The sequence below is a fragment of the Somniosus microcephalus genome, chromosome 21, assembly GCF_052327205.1.
Source record: "Somniosus microcephalus isolate GS21.2 chromosome 21, FLI_Smic_1.0, whole genome shotgun sequence".
NCBI classification, from domain to species: domain Eukaryota; kingdom Metazoa; phylum Chordata; class Chondrichthyes; order Squaliformes; family Somniosidae; genus Somniosus; species Somniosus microcephalus.
Window position 1 is genome coordinate 36,607,521 of NC_141007.1, and position 10,665 is coordinate 36,618,185.

Here is a 10,665-nt window from a genome sequence, read left to right on the forward strand (position 1 = left end):
AAGTATTTCCACACCCAGTTCTGTATCTTGGATTCTTGGGAATAGCTGAAAACAGAGGTTCTCTAAGGAAAGTAGATTGTGCACTATGGCCTCTATTGCCAGGCACTGGCAGTTGGCAGGAGAAGATAGAGAGCAAAATTCCACGTTTGGCTCAACCAAATATTTAAAAAAATATCGAGTTCAACAATTTCAGATCATAACCTCAGCCCCTATTACATTTTTACTTATATGTTTTATCCACACCTTTGTTTTGGTTTTTCCCTCCCCCCCCTTTCCTTTTTTTTTCTCTCCCACATGGCAGCTGTCTCCCATTCAGCCAGCGCATTTCACACCTAATCTAGAGCCGTCTTTTGTCTCCACTAGTCCTATCACCATCTCGTCTCGTTTTGAATACCTCGCAATGTCTCTTCTCTTTTGTTCTCTCCCAGCCTGGCCTCTTAATCTATTTCATTCCCTGTGCCTCTTTAGTCTTGATAAAGGGTTTTCACCCGAAACATCAACTCTAATTTCTCTCCACGGATGTTGCCTGGCCTGCTGAGTTTTTCCAGCATTTTCTGTTGTTATTTCGGATTTCCAGCATCTACAGTATTTTGCTATCGTACAAATATAAAAGATGCATATTCAGGTGTTTCAAACCTCTACATGTCCAGGAAAGATATAATACACCGAGTTGAACACGTGGGCCTAGAAATTTGGTCACACAGCAACTATTTTATGGGCGCTAATCGGCCTCCTAAGCCACCATTATGGCCTCCATTATGGTGGGCCGAACGTGTGCCACCTGCCATGTTGGTGTTGACTGCTACGCTCCCTCCCGGCCACTGCTGGGGGTGGGGAGGGTGCCTATTAGATGTCCTCTTTAACCACTTACCTGAGGGCAACTGCTGGCATTACAATGGCCCGATCTTTGAATCCTCTTTGCCAGCGAGCTGCCTGGGGGTTCCTATTAGGTGTCTGAAGCTCGCCAGTGTAATTTAACCGAGGCCTGAGGCTTAATATCAGGTGATCCTTGGGCCTGCTCGTTCAGGTGCAGGGATCAATCTCGTTTTTTACCTCGTGCTTTCCAGCCCTCCAAAATAAACCATATCGTCGGTTTTCTCAATTCTTTAAAATCTCATGTTACCAGGAATGAGTGAAAAGTACAGGGGAGGGTATTTACATAGGATTACATAGGATATACTGCTCATAAACAGGTCATTCGGCCCAACCAGTCAATGCTGGCGTTTATGCTCCACTCGAGCCTCCTCCCCTCTTTCCTCATTTAACTCTATCAGCGTAACCCTCTATTCCCCTCTCCCTTATATGCTTATCTAGCCTCCCCTTAAATGCATCTATACTCTTCGCTTCAACCACTCCCTGTGGTAGCGAGTTCCACATTCTCACCATTCTCTGGGTAAAGAAGTTTCTTCTGAATTCCCTATTTGATTTCTTGGTGACTATCTTTAACGGATTTATTTAACAGAATATTTATGTGCACGATTAAAATACAGACATACCACCCCACCCCATTCCTAGAGATCAGTTTTGATTACTGCAATGAATGAGGGTTGGATTGCTGAGTCTAAACCATTTATAAAAGGGTAACTGGACCTCTTCATTTTGCAACTGGAGCAGAAACTCTCTGGCACCTAAAAGCAGTGTCTTGTATTTGCTCTCGATAAAGGATATATTTTTCATCTTGTTGGAGTATCAGAAGAACAGGAAAGAATTGCTATACATCCACACACCTCGCAGATTCAGTTTGAATGGCCAACACCAAGACAGGGACACCTCAAGGGGAAAAAAATCCAAGTGCTATGAATAGCACCAATGGATTTCTACAATGCTGAAACTTACTCTCATTAAAAATAGAAAATGGTGACAGATAAATCTCTGTCTCTAAGTCATAAGATGGTCTTACAATCAATAGACCCATACATTTCTGAAACCTTAATTAAATTAAAGCATGAACGACCCCTCTTCTACCCCAACAGTGCAGTCACTGATGGGTAAGAAAAGCTTTTCGGGAGATTATAAAGCCTTTTTAGCCTCAAATGTTAAAAAATATACACCAACACCACTTTTGGAGGAATTACCAGCAGTGGGAAAAGTACATCCCAAGCAGAGTAAGTTCTTGTGAGGAGCAAAATAATTGGTAGAAAATTTGACCTGCTGAAAGAGAATTGACTTTGACTCGTATTTATGTACCTGCCTTCCACAAAATACGCAGTACTGACAAAATCAATGCTGAGCGGTCAAGCAGCAGGAGATGTGCTTGTCCTCGTGAGATCATGACTATGACCGGGATATTCCTGGGTACCTAATGCAGTGGCGTGAGTGTGGTGGAGCAGGAGTTATGTCCACTGAAATTGAAGGAGGGCTGAACCTGAGAAAAATCTCATAGGTAGCTAATTTCAATATTGCTGCTGGGACAAAGATGGGTGCCCCACCGTTAGGAGGCCAGGTACATCAGTGGGAAGGTAGTGGTGGGGGTGGCGGGGGGAATTCAACAAGGGGAAGTTACAAAGGTATGAACATCCGTATTTAAAGGCTGCATGCAGCTAAAGGGCTGAGCAGGTTCTTGATAGAAGGAGAGAAATGGCTGGTGCCACAGAAGGGAAAAGCTGAGCATATAACTTCTGAGGTGTAATTGCTGCGGTCACCGAGCAATGTAATTGTTGGAGTACCTGGAAAGAGGCCTTCACATGCAGCAGCATGGGCCTTCAAGAAGTAGGCCGACCACAACCTTCTCAAGGGCATCTAGGGATGGGCAATAAATGCCCGTGATGCCTACATCCCGAGAATGTATATTAAAAATATATGGAAGAAAGTGGCTGTGGCTCTGAGTGGGAACTCGATAACCCCCAGTATCAGAAGATATTTAATGACCTCACTAGGACAGCAAAGGAAAAAGCGTTCTCAGATGACTAACGGGCCAGAAAACTGACTCAGGCAGAAGCAAATGCATATTCCCTGGCACAATAGTCAAATAATGCCCTTTGGGGTAACCATGTTCCTGTTTAAAATAAATGGGTTAACACCTCCATTAAAATAATGGACAAAGGAATGTCATACAAATGCATTTGGCGTTCGGCTGCTAAAATCATTAACAGTAATTGCTATGCTATTAATTTTCATTTGGCAGACTCAAAATGCTGGGATCACAATACAGGCTACTCCTGATAAATCACAGCGGTGTTTGTGCACTAAAATAATGGAATATTCCAATAATTTATATTAGGTGACTTTGACTTAAGAGGAACATTAGTAATTCCAATTCTAACAGTGTCAAGGTACCATGCCCTCTTGAAACACAACATTAATTCCAAATCTTTCATTACCAAAAGGGAACATTTTAATTGCCATCAATATTTGTCTTAACTGCAAACTCAGAATCGGTGTCACCTGGTAAATGTTTATTTTACTTATTGGGGATTTGCTCAACTCGCCTGTTGACATATACAAATATTTTCTTTTGCAAGTCGCACAAATTATTAATTGTCTTTCTGTGATTTTTTCCCATGATAAGCTGACAACCACGCTGGGCTTTTTACCATATTTGGGGGACTTATTCACTGCGAATTTGTAACAGCAGCATCTGCGCAGTGGTAATTTGATCCTGAGGGTGACAAAAGGCCCCGGTTAATACCTTCTACTATTCAGGGTATTCCAAGCATATGCTGCTCAAATACCCCCGATTCAGTTGTTATTAAAGTTTTGCTGCCAGCACGTTACATTCTTAGTCAATCTGTGCCTCGACAGTAGATTGGAGCATTCTTTGGCAAACTCGAGAAGAGGCCTCTACAAAGGTGAAGTTAAGAAACACATGTCTACCAGGCAAGAATGTCGTTTTTGAAAAAAATATTTTGTGATGAGTTCCTCTCTGATCTTTGGTCCTGTGAACAACCCAAAATGAGTTAGTTCTGCGCAAATGTGGTTCAGATTCCTTCAGGGAAAGTGCATCATCTAGTTTTCAGAATTTGTTACTATAATTTTTTTTGAAATTCCTTTAGAGGATGTGGGTGTCACTGGCAAGGCCAGCATTTATTGCCCATCCCTAATTGCCCTTGAGAAGGTGGTGGTGAGCTGCCTTCTTGAACCGCTACAGTCCGTGTGGTGAAGGTACTCCCACAGTGCTGTTCAGGAGGGAGTTCCAGGATTTTGACCCAGTGATGATGAAGGATCGGCGATACACTTCTAAGTCAGGATGGTGTGTGACTTGGAGGGGAACTTGGAGATGGTGGTGTTTCCATGCGCCTGCTGCCCTTGTCCTTCTAGGTGGAAGAGGTCGCGGGTTTGGAAGGTGCTGCCAAAGAAGGCTTGGCAAGTTGCTGCAGTGCATCTTGTAGATGGTACACACTGCATCCACGGTACGCCGGTGGTGGAGGGAGTGAATGTTTAAGGTGGTGGATGGGGTGCCAATCAAGAAGGCTGCTTTGTCCTGGATGGTGTCGAGCTTCTTGAGTGTTGTTGGAGCTGCACTCATCCAGGCAAGTGGAGAGTATTCTATCACGTTCCTTACTTGTGCCTTGTAGATGGTGGAAAGGCTTTGGGGAATCAGGAGGTGAGACACTCGCCGCAGAATACCTAGTCTCTGACCTGCTCTTGTTGCCACAGTATTTATGTGGCTGGTCCAGTTAAGTTTCTGGTCAATGGTGACCCCCAGGATGTTGATGGTGGGGAATTTGGCGATGGTAATGCCATTGAATGTCAAGGGGTGGTGGTTAGACTCTCGCTTGTTGGAGATAGTCATTGCCTGGCACTTCTGTGGCATGAATGTTACCTGCCACTTATCAGCCCAAGCCTGAATATCGTCCAGGTCTTGTTACATGCGGGCATGGATTGCTTCATTATCTGAGGAGTTGTGAATGGTGCTGAACACTGTGCAATCATCAGTGAACATCCCCATTTCTGACCTTATGTTGGAGGGAAGGTCATTGATGAAGCAGCTGAAGATGGTTGGGCCTAGGACATTGCCCTGAGGAACTCCTGCAGCAATGTCCTGGGGCTGTTGGAATAACCTTCAACCACCACAACCATCTTCCTTTGTGCTAGGTATGACTCCATCCAGTGGAGCATTTTCCCCCCGATTCCCATTGACTTCAGTTTTACTAGGGCTCCTTGATGCCACACTCAGTTAAATATTGTTTGATGTCAAGGGCAGTCATTCTCACCTCACCTCACCTCTGGAATTCAGCTCCTTTGTCCATGTTTGGACCAAGGCTGTAATGAGGTCGGGAGCTGAGTGGTCTTGGCGGAACCCAAACCGGGCATCAGTGAGCTGGTTATTGGTGAGTAAGTGCCGCTTGATTGCACTGTTGATGATTCCTTCCATCACTTTGCTGATGATTGAGAGTAGACTGATGGGGCGGTAATTGGCCGGGTTGGATTTGTCCTGCTTTTTGTGGACAGGACATACCTGGGCAGTTTTCCACTTTGTCGGATAGATGCCAGTGTTGTAGCTATACTGGAACAGCTTGGCTAGAAGCACGGCTAGTTCTGGTGCACAAGTCTTCAGCACGATAGCCGGGATGTTGTCGGGGCCCATATCCTTTGCTGTATCCAGTGCGCTCAGCCGTTTCTTGATATCATGTGGAGTGAATCGAATTGACTGAAGACTGGCTTCCGTGATGGTGGGGACCTCAGGAGGAAGCCGATCTGGCTCATCCACTTGTCACTTCTGGCTGAAGATGGTTGCAAACGCTTCAGCCTTGTCTTTTACGCTCACGTGCTGGGCTCCACCATCATTGAGGATGGGGATATTCATGAAGCTCCCTCCTCCCGTTTGTTGTTCAATGGTCCACCACCATTCACGACTGGATGTGGCAGGACTGCAGAGCTTTGATCTGATCCATTGATTGTGGGATTGCTTAGCCCTGTCTATAGCATGCTGCTTTCGCTTTCTAGCATGCATGTAGTCCTGCGTTGCAGCTTCCCCAGGTTGGCACCTCATTTTTAGGTACGCCTGTTGCTGGCATGCTCTTCTACACTCCTTATTGAACCAGGGTTGGTCCCCTGGCTTGATGGTAATGGTAGAGTGAGGGATATTCCGGTTACATGAGATTACAGATTGTGGTGGAATACAATTCTGCTGCTCATGGATGCCCAGTTTTGAGCTACTGGATCTGATCTGCATCTATCCCACTTAGCATGTTGATAATGCCTATATTGAAATGCATTTGCCACAGTTTTGTCTATTCACTTAATGTATTAATGGCCCAGAACTTGGTGTCGGGGGCTTGCCGCACGTGCAAGCCGCCGATGTGCGCTCACCCTGCGCGCCGACATCTGAAACCTGGCCCGCAGTGGATTTCCTGTCAGTGGCCCGGTTCTGATGTCGGCGCGCTGTGCTAACCTGACCCAGCGGCGTAGTTAGTGCGATGTACCGGCTGGGATCAGGTGAGCACTGTTCAGCCAATCAGACGAGGGGAAACTTCATTCATAAGTTTGAGAGTAAGAACTGTCAAACTCATGAGAAGTACTGCACCCCAAAATACTTAAACTTTAAATAAAATTTAAAAAAAATCCCAATCATTAAATTAAGTATAAATAAGTTAAAAAAAAATAATTTAAACAATAATTTTTTTTTTTGAAAAAAGTAAATTTTTAATAAAAAGGGTCTAAAACTAAACTTACCTTATTGTAGATTCTTTAAAATAATAAACCTGTGGGAAAAAAAATTCTAAATTGCACTAAAACACCACTTACCTGTAAAAATAAATACTTACGTGTGCTTTTTACAAGCGTAAAGACCGGAGGCCTTTACACATGCGCAAATCCCCCAAAACAGAGGAAATCCAAGACGCACGCGCTGCCCCCTACAGCGCACGCGCTAGCCTCTTCACCTCTTGGGTTAGAGGAGAGGAAATGCCGGTTTTCAGCGCATGCGCTATGCATGCTGAAAACCGGCATTTCCTCCGGCCAGACGCGTGAGTACCCCTTCCGTACTCACGCGTTTGGGGAGGAATTTCTGCCCCAATATTCCTTTGTAATTTTATGCTCTGACTCTCCATTCCATCATCTAAGTCATTAATAAATACGGCGGATAGTTGAGGTCCCAACTCAGATCCCTGTGCGACACCACCGGTCACATCCTGCCAATTAGGGTGGTAAACAATTCAGTGCGGTGGGTATCAGAGGCAGGGTGGGGTATTCTATTGAGGCTGTCACGTACATCTGTATTTACAACTGCTCCATACCGAGCTTTGGAATGGCTGATTCTGTCAGTGAGCAAAAAATATTCCATTTCTTAACTGTGTCATCCTTCACTTTCTTTAACACAAAAACTGACACAAAAATTTAATGGGGGAGAAATTCAGTATATGCCCGTTTGGGGTGCTAATTTTTGAAATCGTTAAAAATATGCGCCAGGCGCTAATGAACCTGAGCTTCCCCTAAATTGACTGTTTAGTGCTCCTGGAAAGACCTCAGTCGGGCCCTCCAGGGGTGCTACCAGCAAAGTGATAATGAATTTCAGGTACAATCAGGAATGGTCCTTCACACTGGCCCCTTCCAGCTCTTAAAGGGGAGGCTGCATCATTGTATTTTTTTTTAATCCCAGGTTTATTTAATTGAATTTAAATTCCCCAGCTGCCATGGTGGGATTTAAACTCATGTTTCTGGATCATTAGTTCAGGCCTATTGGATTATTAGCCCAGTGACATTACCACTACACTACCATTCCTGTCTCCATCTGTGTCATTTATAGACATGTATTTACAGAGGCTGCAAGTTATGCGAGGATCTTTTACTCTTTGCCCTCTTGCATTCACTCGACAACAAGTGGCTTGACCCTGTGCTCTCTGATCATGTAATTAAGTACAATAGATAACTGGTTTTGCGGCTAGACAGGATGGGAAAATGCTACAACATTCTTAAAGCAGCATTATCAATATGTTGGATGTGGCCGTTTATTTTCACTGTCTTTACCAAGCTTTAAAAGGCTTCAAAATGAGGTCAGCAGTCTTACCGCCCCGTTAATGATAAGCGCTGCGGCCAAGTGTCCAAAGTGCCTGCCTGTTTCAGTCAATAGGCCCCTTTTAAAATGAAAATTGAGGTCCAATAACATAAATAGGACCCCCATTTCCATTTTAGGTTGGATCTGGTCAGAGTGATCAGTACAGGCGTTGATCGGTTCCACGGGCAATGGAACTGAAGAGGCCCGTCAAAGGTAAGTGTCAAATTATTATTATTTTTTTTATTTGTTCACAGGACGTGGACATCGACGTCGCTGGCAAGGCCAGCATTTATTGCCCATCCCTAATTGCCCTCGAGGAGGTTGAACCGTGGCAGTACTTCTTTTTGTAGCAGTTTGGTACAACTGAGGTAAATCAAGAAGACTTGCTGGGCTATTTCAGAGGGTAGTTAAAAGTCAATCACATTGCTGTGGGTCTGGATTCACATATAGGCTAGACCAGGTAAGGACAGCAGATTTCCTTCCCTAAAGGACATTAGTGAACCTTAGAGATGGGTTTTTATGACAATCCAGTAGTTTCATGGTCAGCATTACTGATACTAGCTTTTTATTCCAAATTTATTTAATTAACTGTGTTTAAATTCCCCAGCTGCCGTGGTGGGATTTGAACTCACGCCTCACACAGATTATTAGCCCAGGCCTCTGGATTGCTAGTCCAGTAACATAACCACTATGCTACTGTACCCTCTGTGGGGCCTTGAGGAACAGTAGTGCTCCTCCGGGACCCACAAAAATAATGTGGGCCGCTGCCACCCCGAAATTGCGACTCCCCCCACAATTCACCTTGCTGGCGGCTGCCCCGGCCCGATCTGGAGGCCTCAATCCGGCGAGTTGCACCGGGATGCCTGTTTGGTGTCCCGCAGCTCACATACCGGAATTAAATGAGGGAGAGGTCTCAAAATCGCAGGGACCTCTTTACTGCCAGAATGGGCGACCAACCAACCAGCGTCCTCCGCCAGTCAGTCAAACAAAAATGAAAATTGACCCCATTCAGTTGGCTCTCTGGCCAATTTACTCTCCTTATTTTTTCTGCCCTGAAGACCGGGGGAGGCGGGGGGGGGGGAAATTCGGTTGCTTTGCGCCTCTCGAATGGGGCGCAAAGCAACTAGCGCCTGGGCGCGGCGATGTTTGCGCCGCTCGTGAAATTGACCAAACATTTTGCGGCAGCGCTAAACACTACCACCACGATCTCCTGCGCTGGCAGATCATGACATCAGTCGTGTGTGCAATGCCCCGGTAGCGCCCCAGACCGGATATTGAGTGGCGCCCCCTGCCTTACCGCCTGCTGTTGGCAACGACAGGTTGAGGGGAGCGTTTTGCAGTCGAGGTCCCAACTCAGATCCCTGTGCGACACCACTAGTCACATCCTGCCAATTAGAGTGGCAAGCAATTCAGTGCGGTGGGTATCAGAGGCAGGGTGGGGTATTCTATTGAGGCTGTCAGGTACATCTGTATTTACAACTGCTCCATACCGAGCTTTGGAATGGCTGATTCTGTCAGTGGGTGCAGAGAGCAAAAAAATTCCATTTCTTAACTGTGTCATCCTTCACTTTCTTTAACACAAAAATTGACACAAAATTTAATGGGGGAGAAATTCGGTATCGCCCCGTTTGGGGTGCTAATTTTTGAAAACGTGAAAAATTAGTGCCAGGCGCTAATGATTCTGAGCTTCCCCTAAATTGACTGTTTAGCGCTCCTGGAAAGAACTGGAGTGCTAAATCAAGCGCTAATGACGTCAGTAGGGCCCTCCAGGGGCGCTACCAACAGACCAATAATGAATTTCAGGTGCTATGCAATCGGGAATGATCCTTCACACTGGCTCCTTGCAGCTCTTAAAGGGGAGGTTGCATCATTGTGCAGGTCCTCATTATCAGCAGTGCTTGCTGTGAAGGTGACCTGCGAACAACTCAATCCCCTGATCGTGATGGCTGATCCCACTCCCAGGGAGAGAGCTTGTCATTTCATGGATGAGGCATTGGAGGCATTGGTTGCGTTAGTGGAGCGAAGGAGGGCAGTGCTGTTCCCGGACACTGGAAGGAGGCCATTGCCCCAGGTCTTCAGGGCAATGTGGTGGGAAGTGGCCCAAGAGAACTTGGCCAGTATCGTGGTTGTACGCAGCCTGACACAGTGCCGGAAGAAATTCAACAACCTCACTCGGATGGTCAAGGTGAGTACATGCTTCAACAGGTCCTACATACCAGCATCTGAACCTCAGTCTGTACACACTGCACAAACCACCACCCCCCCACCACTCATCCACCAAGCATCTGCACCTATTCAAACTCACATCCACATCTCACGCCTTGCCTACAATCACAACTATTCAACTACGGCAGTCATATCTCCCAAACACATAGCTGGACTCTGACTCACACACATTTGTTTCTCTTGCAGGCCAAGATGGCCCACAATAGGAGGGAGCAGCAGAGAACAGGCAGGGGTGATGCGCAGCTCCAGCAGCTCTCAGACCTGGAGGAGTGAGTGTTGCGGCTCATTGGACAGCAGGTGGTGGGCACCGTGGCCGTCGGCGACGTTGACCCCTTTGGGGGCAACAACGGTATCTTCAGCCCCTCTTCTTCTCTCATCCCACTTCCCCCTCACACCACAAACCTTTCCCACTTTCCACCTCCTGATATTGTCTGCATTCCTTGCTCCATTCCTGACCCCCTGCCCGCTCCTTAACGCGAGTCTTGTGCCTTTATGCTTTCAGA